The sequence below is a fragment of the Triticum dicoccoides genome, chromosome 2A (assembly GCF_002162155.2).
Source record: "Triticum dicoccoides isolate Atlit2015 ecotype Zavitan chromosome 2A, WEW_v2.0, whole genome shotgun sequence".
NCBI classification, from domain to species: domain Eukaryota; kingdom Viridiplantae; phylum Streptophyta; class Magnoliopsida; order Poales; family Poaceae; genus Triticum; species Triticum dicoccoides.
The window spans coordinates 269,696,280-269,711,031 of record NC_041382.1 but is presented as its reverse complement, the minus strand read 5'-3'; positions in this window follow the sequence as shown (position 1 = coordinate 269,711,031).

The window sequence follows — 14,752 nt, the reverse complement described above, 5'->3', positions numbered from 1 at the left end:
TATGAGATGTATGTTGTCTCTCCTCTAGTGGTGTTATGTGAAGTTCGACTACATGACACTTCACCATTGTTTGGGCCTAGAGGAAGGCATTGAGAAGTAATAAGTAGATGATGGGTTGCTCGAGTGACAGAAGCTTAAACCCTAGTTTATGCGTTTTTTTGTAAGGGGCTGATTTAGATCCATATGTTTCATGCTATGGTTAGGTTTACCTTAATACTTTTGTTGTGGTTGCGGATGCTTGCAATAGAGGTTAATCATAAGTGGGATGTTTGTCCAAGTAAGGGCAGCACCCAAGCACTGGTCCACCCACATACCAAATTATCAAAGTACCGAACGCGAATCATATGAGCGTGATGAAAACTAGCTTGATGATATTCCCATGTGTCCTCGAGAGCGCATTTTTCTATATAAGAGTTTGTCCAGGCTTGTCCTTTGCTACAAAAACGATTGGGCCACCTTGTTGCACTTTATTTACTTTTGTTACTTGTTGCTCGTTACAAATTATCCTATCAGAAAACTATCTGTTACCACTTATTTCAGTACTTGCAGAGAATACCTTACTGGAAACCGCTTATCATTTCCTTCTGCTCCTCGTTGGGTTCAACGCTCTTACTTATCGAAAGGACTATGATAGATCCCCTATACTTGTGGGTCATCAAGACTCTTTTCTGGCACCGTTGCCGGGGCGTGAAGCGCCTCTGGTTGGTGGAATTTGGTAAGGAAAAATTTATATAGTGTGCTGAAATTTACTGTCACTTGTTACTATGGAAAGTAATCCTCTGAGGGGCTTGTTTGGGGTATCTTCACCCCGACCAGTAGAGCAAAGAGTTCCTCCTCAACCTACTCAACCTACTGAAAATGAAAATGAAAATGAAAATGTCTGCTTTGAAACTCCTTCGGGTATGATAGAAAAACTGCTAGCTAATCCTTTTTTAGGAGATGGAACAAAACATCCTGATGAGCATATGATATATGTGGATAAAGTTTGTGGATTATTTAAGCTTGCAGGTGTACCCGGAGATGTTGTTAAGAAGAAGGTCTTCCCTTTATCTTTGAAGGGATATGCATCGAGATGGTATAGGCTATGTGATGATATGGGGTCTTGGAATTACAAACAATTGAAATTGGAATTTCATCAGAAGTTTTGTCCTATGCATCTTGTTCATCGTGATCACAATTATATATATAATTTTTGGCCTCGCGAAGGAGAAAGCATCGCTCAAGCTTGGGGGAGGCTTAAATCAATGTTATATTCATGCCCCAATCATGAGCTCTCAAGAGAAATGATTATTTAAAATTTTTATGCTTGGCTTTCTGATAACAATCGCACCATGCTTGATACTTCTTGTGCTGGCTCTTTTATGATGAAGACTATTGAATTCAAATGGGATTTATTGGAAAGAATTAAACAAAAGTCTGAAGATTGGGACCTCGACAAAGGTAAGGAGTCAGGTATGACATCTAGGTTTGATTGTGTTGAATCTTTTATGGATACCGATGTTTTCGTAAATTTAGCACTAAATATGGACTTGACTCTGAGATAGTAGCTTATTTTTGTGAATCTTTTGCTACTTATGTTGATCTCCCCAAGGAGAAGTGGTTTAAATATCATTCTCCCATAGAAGTAAAAGTTGCTGCACCTATTAAAGTTGAAGAAAATACTATCACTTATAATGATCCTATTGTTCCTACTTCTTATATTGAGAAACCACCTTTCCCTGTTAGGATAAAGGATCATGCTAAAGCTTCAACTGTGGTTCGTAAAAGCAATATTAAAACTTATACACCTCCTGAGAAAGATAAAGTTGAACCTAATATTGCTATTGTTAAAGATCTCTTCTCTGATAATATTGATGGGCATGTTATTTATTTCTGTGATGAAACTGCTAGAATTGCTAAACCTTGTGCTAAAGATAAACCTAGACCTATGGTAGGCATGCCTGTTATTTCTGTTAAAATAGGAGATCATTGTTATCATGGCTTATGTGATATGGGTGCCAGTGCTAGTGCAATACCTATTAGCCTATATAGAGAAATTATGCATGATATTGCACCTGTTGAGTTAGAAGATATTGATGTCACAATTAAACTTGCCAATAGAGATACTATTTCACCAATGGGAATTGTTATAGATGTTGAAGTCTTGTGTGGGAAAACTAAATATCCTGTTGATTTTCTTGTTCTTGGTTCCCCACAAGATAGCTTTTGTCCCATTATTTTTGGTAGACCCATCTTAAATACTGTTAATGCTACCATAGATTGCAAAAGGGATGTTGTTACTATCGGTTTAGATGATATGACTCATGAATTTAATTTCTCTAAATTCAGTAGACAACACCGTGAAGAAGAATTACCTAGTAAGGATGAAATTATTGGTCTTGCTTCTATTGCCATACCTCCTAGTGATCCTTTAGAACAATATTTGCTAGACTATGAAAATGATATGTTTATGAATGAAAGAAGGGAAATAGATGAAGTATTCTTTAAACAGGAACCTATTCTGAAACACAATTTACCTGTTGAAATCCTAGGGGATCCTCCTCCACCCAAGGGTGATCCCGTGTTTGAGCTTAAACCATTGCCTGATACTCTTAAATATGCTTATCTTGATGAGAAAAAGATATACCCTGTTATTATTAGTGCTAATCTTTCAGAGCATGAGGAAGAGAGATTATTGAAAACTCTGAAGAAGCACCATGCTGCTATTGGGTATACTGTTGATGATCTTAAGGGCATTAGTCCCACTCTATGTCAACATAAAATTAATTTGGAAGAAGATGCTAAACCAGTTTGTGATCATCAATGACGGCTGAAGCCTAAAATGAAAGAAGTGGCAAGAAAGGAGGTACTAAAGCTCCTTGAGGCAGGTATAATCTATCCTGTTGCTGATAGTCAGTGGGTAAGTCCTGTCCATTGTGTCCCTAAGAAGGGAGGTATTACTATTGTTCCTAATGATAAAAATGAATTGATTCCTCAAAGAATTATTACAGGTTATAGGATGGTAATTGATTTTTGCAAATTAAATAAGGCCACTAAAAAGGATCATTACCCCTTACCTTTTATCGATCAAATGCTAGAAAGATTATCTAAACATACAAATTTTTGCTTCCTAGATGGTTATTCTGGTTTCTCTCAAATACCTGTGTCAGCTAAGGATCAATCAAAGACTACTTTTACTTGCCCTTTTGGTACTTTTGCTTATAGACGTATGCCTTTTGTTTTATGTAATGCACCTGCTACCTTTCAAAGATGCATGATGGCTATATTCTCTGACTTTTGTGAAAAGATTTGTGAGGTTTTCATGGATGATTTCTCCGTTTATGGTTCTTCTTTTGATGATTGCTTAAGCAACCTTGATCGAGTTTTGCAGAGATGTGAAGAAACTAATCTTGTCTTGAATTGGGAAGAGTGCCACTTTATGGTTAATGAAGGTATTGTCTTGGGGCACAAAGTTTCTGAAAGAGGTATTGAAGTTGATAAAGCCAAGGTTGATGCTATTGAAAAGATTCCATGTCCCAAGGACATCAAAGGTATAAGAAGTTTCCTTGGTCACCCGGTTTTTATAGGAGGTTCATTAAGGACTTCTCCAAAATTTCTCGGCCTCTGACTAATTTATTACAAAAAGACATACCATTTGTCTTTGATGATGATTGTGTAGAAGCATTTGAAATACTTAAGAAAGCATTGATCTCTGCACCTATTGTTCAACCACCTGATTGGAATTTACCCTTTGAAATTATGTGTGATGCTAGTGAATATGTTGTAGGTGCTGTTCTAGAGCAAAGAGTTGATAAGAAACTAAATGTTATTGAATATGATAGTAAAACCCTAGACAATGCTCAAAGAAATTATGCTGCCACTGAAAAAAATTCTTAGCAGTTGTATTTGCTTGTGATAAGTTCAGACCTTATATTGTTGATTCTAAAGTAACTATTCACACTGATCATGCTGCTATTGAATATCTTATGGAAAAGAAAGATGCTAAACCTAGACTTATTAGATGGGTTCTCTTGCTACAAGAATTTGACTTACATATTGTTGATATAAAGGGAGCGGAGAACCCCGTTGCAGACAGCTTGTCTAGGTTAGAAAATGTGCTTGATGACCCACTACCTATTGATGATAGCTTTCCTGATGAGCAATTATATGTTATAAATGCTTCTCATACTGCTCCATGGTATGCTGATTATGCTAATTACATTGTTGCTAAGTTTATACCACCTAGTTTCACATACCAGCAAAAGAAAAAGTTCTTCTATGATTTGAGGCATTACTTTTGGGATGACCCACATCTTTATAAAGAAGGAGTAGATGGTATTATTAGACGTTGTGTACCTGAGCATGAACATGAACAGATCCTACGCAAGTGTCACTCCAAAGCTTATGGAGGACACCACGCTGGAGATAGGACTGGACATAAGGTATTGCAATGTGGTTTTTATTGGCCTACTCTCTTCAAGTATGCCCGTAAGTTTGTCTTATCTTGTGATGAATGTCAAAGAATTGGTAATATTAGTAGACGTCAAGAAATGCCCACGAACTATTCACTCGTTATTGAACCATTTGTTGTTTGGGGCTTTGACTATATGGGACCCTTTCCTTCCTCTAATGGTTATACACATATTCTAGTTGTTGTTGATTACGTTACTAAGTGGGTAGAAGCTATTCCAACTAGTAGTGCTGATCATAACACTTCTATTAAAATGCTTAAAGAAGTTATTTTCCACAAATTTGGAGTCCCTAGATATTTAATGACTGATGGTGGTTCACATTTTATTCATGGTGCTTTCCGTAAAATGCTTGCTAAATATGATGTTAATCATAGAATTGCATCCCCTTATCACCCCCAGTCTAGTGGTCAAGTAGAATTGAGTAATAGAGAGCTCAAATTAATTTTGCAAAAGACTGTCAATAGGTCTAGAAGGAATTGGTCCAAGAAACTTGATGATGCATTATGGGCCTATAGAACTGCATATAAAAATCCTATGGGCATGTCTCCGTATAAAATGGTTTATGGAAAAGCATGTCACTTACCTCTCGAACTAGAACACAAGGCATATTGGGCTATTAAAGAGCTCAATTATGATTTTAAACTTGCCGGTGAGAAGAGGTTATTTGATATTGGCTCACTCGATGAATGGAGAACCCAAGCCTACGAAAATGCCAAGTTGTTTAAAGAAAAAGTTAAAAGATGGCATGATAAAAGGATACAAAAGCGTGAGTTTAACGTAGGTGATTATGTATTGCTATACAACTGTCGTTTAAGATTTTTTGCAGGAAAACTTCTCTCTAAATGGGAAGGTCCTTACGTTATCGAGGAGGTCTATTGTTCCGGTGCCATAAAAATCAACAACTTCGAAGGCACAAATCTGAAGGTGGTGAACGGTCAAAGAATCAAACATTATATCTCAGGTAATCCCATAAATGTTGAAGCCAATATATTGAAACCGTAACCCCGGAGGAATACATAAGGGACACTTTCCGGAATGCTTCAGACTCCGAAAAGGAATAGGTATGTGGTACGGTAAGTAAACCGACTCCAAAACAGTTTTAAGGCAATATTTCTCTGTTTTGGAATATTTAGAAAAATAGAAAAATAAGAAGCAGTCCGGGAAGGACACGAGGGCTCCACGAGGGTGGAGGGCGCGCCCCCCTACCTCGTGGGCACTCGTGTGCTCTCCGGACTCTGTTTTCGTACACGACACATATTTTGGTCGCTAAAAATTCATTATATAATCTCCCGGGGGTTTTGACTCTCGTATCACGCAATTATCCTCTGTTTGTGTTTCGAGTTGTTGTTGCTGCAGATTAGAGCAGGATGTCTTCGCAAGAGTCAGTCGGGGAGAGCCGGTGTCTCATCCGGCACCGAGATCAACGACAAACAACCACGTTGACCCCTTTGGGCCAGCAATGGAGGACGAGATGGAGGATGATTTGAAGAGGATAGATGCCATGGAAGAGGATCAAGAAGTCACTTCCCGCCTCCAAGCTGGATTCACAATGGGAGAACTGTAGAGCTCGGCTATTCCAAACTCGGTTATCCCTTCCAATGTTAGATTTCTTTCTTATGAGAATATGAAAAAGAGTGTCACTAGTTCTCCCGCAGCTATGCAGCACCCTTGGGTGCAGGGAGCTTTGGCTGTTACAGGAAAACTCCGAAAGGAAATAATGGACCTCAAGTAGCAAGTCAACAAGCTTGAGTAGGAGAATCGTATCTTGAGGGGCATCATCGCCAAGAACATCACATCACCATCCCCGAAAAGAGAGACATAATCACATGGGTATGGGCACTCCCCTTGGCAACTGCCAAGCTTGGGGGACTGCCCCGGTATAGTATCACCATCACTTTTATCTTTACCGTTTTTCTTAGTTCGATCCTTTTGGAAATATTTTGATCTAGTAGAATAAAAGCCTTTAGTATGATCTAGTTGTGAGTTTTGCTTTATGATCCTTCTATGTAATCGAGTCTATGAGCTATATATAATAAAGATTAGTGTTGAGTCAAGGGCTTGATTATTTTGCCATGATCTTAAGTGAATAAAAGAAAAAAGAAATAAATAAAAAGAAACAAAGAGATCATGTGAATCTTATGGAGAGTAATGAGCTCACATAGAAAAGGTATGATGAATAAAAGTTGTTGAGAGTTGACAAACATAGTTTTGGTCATCGTTGCAATTAATAGGAAGTAATAAAGAAAGAGAGGTCTTCACATATAAATATACTATCTTGGACATCTTTTATGATTGTGAGCACTCATTAAAATATGACATGCTAAAGAGTTGACGTTGGACAAGGAACACAACGTAATGGGTTATGTTTTCTTACATCCGAGATAAATTCTTTGATCCTCCAACATGTTGAGCTTGCCTTTCCCCCTCATGCTAGCCAAATTCATTGCACCAAGTAGAGATACTACTTGTGTTTCCAAATTCCCTTTAAACTAGTTTTGCCATGAGAGTCCACCATACCTACCTATGGATTGAGTAAGATCCTCCAAGTAAGTTGTAATTGGTGCAAGCAATAAAAAATTTCCTCTCTAAATATGTATGACTTATTAGCGTGGGAGAAAATAAGCTTTATACGATTGTGTGATATGGAATAAATAAAAGCGATAGACTGCATAATAAAGGTCCATATCACAAGTAGCAATATAAAGTGACGTTCTTTCGCATTAAGATTTTGTGTATCCAACCATAAAAGCGCATGACAACCTCTGCTTCCCTCTGCGAAGGGCCTATCTTTTACTTTTATCTCCTACCTTATATAAGAGTCATGGTGATCTTCACCCATCCTTTTTTACATTTTATCCTTTGGCAAGCACAGTATGTTGGAAAGATCCTGGCATATATGACTAATTGGATGTGAGTTTTCATGAACTATTATTGTTGACATTACCCCTGAGGTAAAATGTTGGGAGGCAAAACTATAAGCCCCTATCTTTCTCTGTGGCTGATTAAAACTCCATACCCATAAGTATCGCGTGAGTGTCAGCAATTGTGAAAGACTATATGATAGTTGAGTATGTGGACTTGCTGAAAACCTCTTATACATTGACTCGTTCCTATGTTATGATAAACTGCAATTGCTCCAATGACTGAGATTATAGTTGTTAGTTTTCAATGAAGTTTACGATTCATATTTGAAATTGTGATTGAATTATTACTCTAGCATAAGAGATTATATGACAAGAATTATATAAATTGATGTTCTAAGACTGATCATGATGCCCTCATGTCCGTATTTTATTTTTATCGACACCTCTATCTCTAAACATGTGGACATATTTTTCGATTTCTACTTTCGCTTGAGGACAAGCGAGGTCTAAGCTTGGGGGAGTTGATACGTCCATTTTGCATCATTCTTTTATATCGATATTTATTGCATTATGGGCTGTTATTACACATTATGTCACAGTACTTATGCCTATTCTCTCTTATTTTACAAGGTTTACATAAAGAGGGAGAATGCCGGCAGCTGAGATTCTGGGCTGGAAAAGGAGCAAATATTAGAGACCTATTCTGCACAGCTCCAAAAGTCCTGAAACTTCATGGAAGACGTTTTCAGAATATATAAAAAATACTCAGCGGAAGGAATTCAGCAGGGGGGCCACACCCTGCCCACGAGGGTGGAGCGCGCGCCCCCCTACCTCGTGGGCCCCTTGGTGGCCCTCCGGTGGCCATCTTCTGCTATATGAAGTCTTTCGATGGGAAAAAATAGGAAGCCATCTTCTCGGACGAAACTCCGCCGCCATGAGGCGGAACCAATCTAGGGCTCCGGCAGAGCTGTTCTGTCGGGGAAACTTCCCTCCAGGAGGGGGAAATCATTGCCATCATCATCACCAATGCTCCTCTCATCGGGAGAGGGACATCTCCATCAAAATCTTCATCAGCACCATCTCCTCTCAAAACCCTAGTTCATCTCTTGTATCCAATTCTTGTCTCCAAGTCCGGGATTGGTGCTAGTAGGTTGCTAGTAGTGTTAATTACTCCTTGTAGTTGATGCTAGTTAGTTTAATTGGTGGAAGATCATATGTTCAGATCCTATATGCATATTAATACCCCTCTGATTATGAACATGTTTATGCTTTGTGAGTAGTTATGTTTGTTCCTAAGGACATGGGAGAAGTCTTGCTATTAGTAGTCATATGAATTTGGTATTCGTTCCATATTTTGATGAGATGTATGTTGTCTCTCCTCTAGTGGTGTTATGTGAACGTCGACTACATGACACTTCACCTTTGTTTGGGCCTAGAGGAAGGAATTGGGAAGTAATAAGTAGATGATGGGTTGCTAGAGTGACACAAGCTTAAACCCTAGTTTATGCGTTGCTTTGTAAGGGGCTGATTTGGATCCATATGTTTCATGCTATGGTTAGGTTTACCTTAATACTTTTGTTGTAGTTGCGGATGCTTGCAATAGAGGTTAATCATAAGTGGGATGTTTGTCCAAGTAAGGGCAGCACCCAAGCACTGGTCCACCCACATACCAAATTATCAAAGTACCGAACGCGAATCATATGAGCGTGATGAAAACTAGCTTGATGATATTCCCATGTGTCCTCGGGAGCGCTTTTTTCTATATAAGAGTTTGTCCAGGCTTGTCCGTTGCTACAAAAAGGATTGGGCCACCATGCTACACTTTATTTACTTTTGTTACTTGTTGCTCGTTACAAATTATCCTATCACAAAACTATCTGTTACCACTTATTTCAGTACTTGCAGAGAATACCTTGCTGGAAACTGCTTATCATTTCCTTCTGCTCCTCGTTGGGTTCGACACTCTTACTTATCGAAAGGACTATGATAGATCCCCTATACTTGTGGGTCATCACCAACTTGTGTGGCTGGGGATGATCGAAGATCTCGTCGTCCCCCTTGCCTATGGTGTTGGCTAGTCCTACTTATAGAGGCCATGATCCTCTTCCCAAATCTTGAGCGGGAAGGGAGCCAACAATGGCGGGCAAATTTGAAGGGGGACAGCTAGTACAAGCCATCCTGACAAAAGTGGTCTTCGCCTGCCAAAGGCTCTGGTGGTGATGCCGTCTTGGGCTCCACGATGACCTTCGTCTTGCCGTCCTTCTAGTCTTGGTCTGATTGCACCAAAATGGCAACCTTTGCCTGATGCCTCAGTACTCCTCGCCTGCGCTGGTTTCCTTAGCACCAAAGAGGAAACAAGGATGCTGCGCACGCTGGCGCCCGCCTGGTGTCGATCGTCATGGCTCACGTCACGAGAGCCTCGTGAGGTTCGCCTCGCCTTGGTATCTCCGCTCCTCGTGAGCTTGCCTAACTAGGCCGATCCAGAGGAGGCCTTGTGTCGTCCGCCTCGCGAGGCTTGGCCCCTCACGAGGGTCTTGGATGCCTTGTTGATGAAGATGGGCCGTACGACCTGCTGTCTTAGCTACGCAGCGGGCCGCAGGCAGGCAAGTCTGGGGACCCCCATTCCCAGGACGCTGACAGTAGCCCCCGGGCCCAAGGCGCGCTCGGGCTTGGCTTCGCGGCAAAGCCAAGGGCCAAGTATGGAGCACCGCGGGCCCCAAAAACCTGCGGCCTCGGTTGACGCGTGGCGGTTAATTGGACGTGGGCGTCTCCACTTCCCCATGCTGCCTCGGCAACTGCGTGATTTGACGAGTCCATGCGACATGCAAGGAAAACGATCATTACCTGCGATCGTGGGAGGTGCCGGTTGGCCTTCTCTTGCTATAAATGGGGAGGGGGGCGGAGCCCCTGTTGACCATCTCTTCCTGCCTTGCCCATGTCTTCTTCTCGCTCCATTGCTCGTTGTGCCACCAATGGCGCCACGAAGGAAGTTCTCCGCCGCTGAGAAGGGGAAGGCCCCTCGCGAGGAGCCCGGCTCGCCGGCGCCCAAGCGTGTGCATGGCCGTCCGCGCAAGCATGCCACGTCCCCTGTCGCGGCCCACTGTCGGAGCGGCGCCACGGCACGCGGAGGGGGTCGTCCCAGCCATGGCGATCCAGTTGATGAGGGGAGGCGTGCTTTGGTGGCGCAGCCCCCCCCCCCCCGTCCGTGTTTCCACACGGTGGAGGCGTTGCCGGAGTTTGTCGTCTGGTCGGAGAATCCGGCCGGGAACTGGCTCCAACTTCCGTGCTTCTTCGCCGACGAGCTGGCGGCCTCTGGTCCAGGTGGACTCTGGCTGTAGGCGGATGGTTGTTGCAGCAAGGCCTCTTGGGTTGCAGTCGCGACTTCCGCCGCGGGCAACATAGCCCTGGCCCGCGGTTGGCAAACATTTACCCGCACGCACGGCTTGGGCCGGCGGTGCGCCCTCCACTTCGAGTACGACGGTGAATCAACCCTCTACGTGAGGGTGTTTGGGGAAGATGGTCGCCGCGCCGGGTGCTGCCCTAAGGTGAACGATGGTGAGGAGGTGCTTAGTCTCCGGGACGGTCGTGACGAGGATGAGGGAGAGCCTACCCTTGGGGGCAGCTGCATCTTGTCCAGCTACGACGACTCTTCCTTCGGTGACAGCTCCAGCAGCAGTGGCCACGACCAGCCGCCACGCCCGCTTTGAAGGCGGCAGTTGGTCATCTTGTCGCCGCGCCTCCATGAAGCGCGAAGAAGGATCCGGCTAGGCTCGGGGTGCCGCTAGGGGTCTGCCTCCGCAGATTGCCGTAACGCTGATTTTGTTTTACTCTTTTTCCTGCATCAAGAATGTAACCAGTTTGGGCCCAGGGGGCATGTATCAAACTATGGTTCCTCAGTTGTGGCACCATGCGTGTTGTGTCATTATTTGTGCAAAGATAACTTAACCTGGTATATCTGGGACACCCTCTTCCTCACGAGGCGCTCATTTCCTCGCGTTCATCTTGCCTCGGTGGTCTGCATTTGCTCGGGAACTGCAAAAGCTCGTTAGGAAGCGCGTTAAAAGATTTGTTGTTCACCCTGGCCCTGACCTAGCGCCTTGTATCGCGGTACCCGAGGGGCACGGACTAGGAGAGGCACGCCAGCTTTTGGGCTCGAACGGAGAGGCATGCCAGCTTTTGGGCTCGAATGAGGGTGGCTCGCGAGAAGGCAGAGAAGGGAGAAAGTGCCCATGAGGGCACCTGCCCAGCCCCCTCGCGAGGCATGCGGGAGGGAGAACACGAGCTAACTCGAGCCAAAAAACGCAGCGAGAGGCGAGGGGGTCAAATCAGCAAGGAATGCCAAAAACAAATTTTGATTAAGGAAAAGGAAGCCAAATGCGGAAAGCAAATGAAAAGCCATGTCCGGCACCTATTCTAGTCTTTAAGTATTCTCACCAGTGCGGAGCTAAGTGCTGCCACTAGGCGTTGGCGGGAGCCCCAGGGCCTGAGGCCAGCACTCCTGAGACTCTGGGGCGTGTACAACCCCAACTCATTATTACGTGAGAGTGTCATGGGCGGCGATTCTCCAGAGGCACCGGGCCTTCTTCACAGGCTCTGGGCCTTTCTTCACAGGCTCTAGGCCTTGCTTCACAGGCTCTGGGCCTAGCTTCATGGGTGAAACATCCAGAGGTGCTGGATGTTCCAGGCGTTTTGGACTGGTACTCCGTCTTGTGTCTCCAGGCGCACGGTTCCAGGCCTGGAGATGTGGACGACCATGAACGGTCCCTCCCACATTGGTGAAAGCTTATGCAGCCCTTCCCTGGAGAGGACCCGCCTCAGGACTAGGTCTCCCGTCTCGAGTGTCCTAGAGCGGATGTTGCGGCAGTGGTATCGCTGTTGTGCTTGCTAGTACCTCGCCGCCCGTAGCGCAGCTTCGCGGCGACGTTCCTCCCCCAACACGAGGTACATCCCACGCGTAACATCCTGCTGTGTTTCATCGAACGCCAGGACCCGTGCAGAGTGATGCTTGACCTCGTGAGGGAGGACTGCTTCAGCTCCGTAGACGAGGAAGAATGGAGTCTCTCCTGTTGGCTTGGTGGCGGTGGTCCAGATGGACCACAGTATGGACTGGAGCTCGTCGTGCCAGCCCCTGCCATAGGCCTCCAGCTTCTTCTTGACTGTCCTAGTCTTGAGGCCCCTCAGGACCTCCGCATTAGCACGTTTGGCCTGACCATTGCTCCTAGGGTGGGCCACTGAAGCGTAGCAGATCTGCGTTCCAAGGTTAGCACAGTAGGTTTTGAAGAGGTTGCTAGTAAACTACGAACTATTATCTGTGATGATGCGGTTGGGGACCCCGAAGCGGCTCACGAGGCCTTTGATGAACTTGACAGCAGAGCCGGCTGGGATGGTACGAATGGCTTCCACTTCCACCCACTTGGTAAACTTGTCGATGGCGACGTAGAGGTAACGGTAGCCCCTGGAGCCCGAGGGAGCGGGCCTAGGATATCCAGCCCCCAGACCGCAAATGGCCATGTGAGCGGGATAGTTTGAAGGCCCTGAGCAGGTTGATGGATTTGCTTGGCGTGGAATTGGCAAGCTTCGCAAGACTTCACCAGCTCGGCTGCGTCGTTGAGTGTTGTAGGCTAGTAGAATCCACTGTGGAATGCCTTCCTGACGAGGGTCCGTGACGACGAGTGGTGTCCACAGTCCCCGCCGTGTATGTCAATCAGCAACTCCCTTCCTTGGTCGCTAGATATGCAGCGCAGTGTGACATCGTTCGGTCGCTTCCTATATAACTCGCCATCTTGGATACAGTATGCCGTGGCTTGCCGAGCCACGCGCTCCGCCTCCTCTTCCTTCTCCGGCAACGTCTTGTGCGTTAAGTACTCCTTAAATTCCTTGGTCCAGCATTCCTCCTGGGGCTCGAGCGCCAAGAGCAGCCGAGCTCCGGAGGTCGGTCCACAGGCCGGGGCTCCCGCGGCCGGAGGCTGGGGAGCTCCTCCCGAGGCTGATTCGTGCTTGAAAGAGGTGGCACAGCTGATGGCTTGAAGAGCCGCTCGTCAAAGACACCTGGCTCCTGCGATTGCCGCTTGGATGCTCTCCTGGCGATGTCGTCGGCTTCCTTGTTGGTGCCCGGGGGCACGTGCTGCAGTTCCAGGCCTGAGAACTATTTCTCCATCTTGCGCACCTCCGCGAGGTAGGCCTCCATATGCTCGCCCTTCGGCTCATACACCTTGTTGGAGAAGTTGACGAGGAGTTGTGAGTCGCCTCTGACGGTGAGGCGCTTCACCCCTAGGGCCGTTGCAGCCTTCAGGCCGGCTATGAGGCCTTCGTATTCTGTGATGTTGTTGGAGACCTTCTCGCCGTGCTGAAAGCAGAGTTGCACGGTGTAGTAGAGCTTGTCTTGGGTGGGGGAGATGAGCACTGCTCCAGCCCCCACGCCCTGGTGTGCGAAGGCGCCATCGAAATACATGACCCAACCGTCCGGAGCCTCACTTCCTGGGGAGGTGGACCGGTCTTCTCCTTCCTCAAGTGTCGGGACATCCGTCCATTCTGCCATAAAGTCAACAAGTGCGCCCCCCTTGATGACCCTGGTAGTGCTGAACTCCAACTGGAACACTTGCAACTTGATGTTCCACTCTGCGACCCTTCCAGCCGAGTTAGGGATCCTAAGTATCCTTTCCAGCGGGTAGGTTGAGATGACCTTTATGGGGTGGCCCTGGAAGTAGTGTCGCAGCTTGCATGAGGCCACCAGGAGCGCGAGCATGAGTTTCCGGGGCATGGGGTAGCGCGCTCTCGCATCCCGTAGTACGGTGCTAACAAAGTACACCGGGTGTTCGACGAGGGCTGGCACGCTGTCGAGGCTCGGGTCCTGCGGAGATCGGGGCATATCCTGAGGAGGAAGGGTCTCTGAGACTCGACTGTCCTCAGGAGCTTTTGCGATGCCACCCTGCCAAGCTTGGCCTTCCACCGCTGATGCCTTTGATGCGCCTTCCTGACCCCGTGCTACTTCAGCCTTGGATGGCAGGGCGCGCCCTTGGCTTCGCATTCCTCCCGGGCTGCCACCAATCCCGCGCTGGTGGAGTACGGGGTGGCAGCAAGGTAGAGTACCAGAGGCTCGAGGGGCCGTGGTGCCACCATCACTGGGGCTAGTAAGGTATTTATTGAGGTCTTGGAAGGCTCGGTCGGCCTCCGGGTTCAACTCGAACGGGCCCTTCCTCTTCATGAGCTTGAAGAATGGTAAGGCGCGCTCTCCCAGTTTGGAGATGAAACGCCCTAATGCGGTCACCCGCCCTGCCAGCTTCTGCATCTCTTTGAGGGTCTGCGGCGGGCTCATGTCCTCGATAGCCTTGACCTTTTTCGAGTTCGCCTCGATCCCCCTGTGGGATACGAGGAATCCCAACAACTTGCCGGAGGGGACACTGAACATGCACTTCTCCGGGTTAAGCCTTAAGTTTA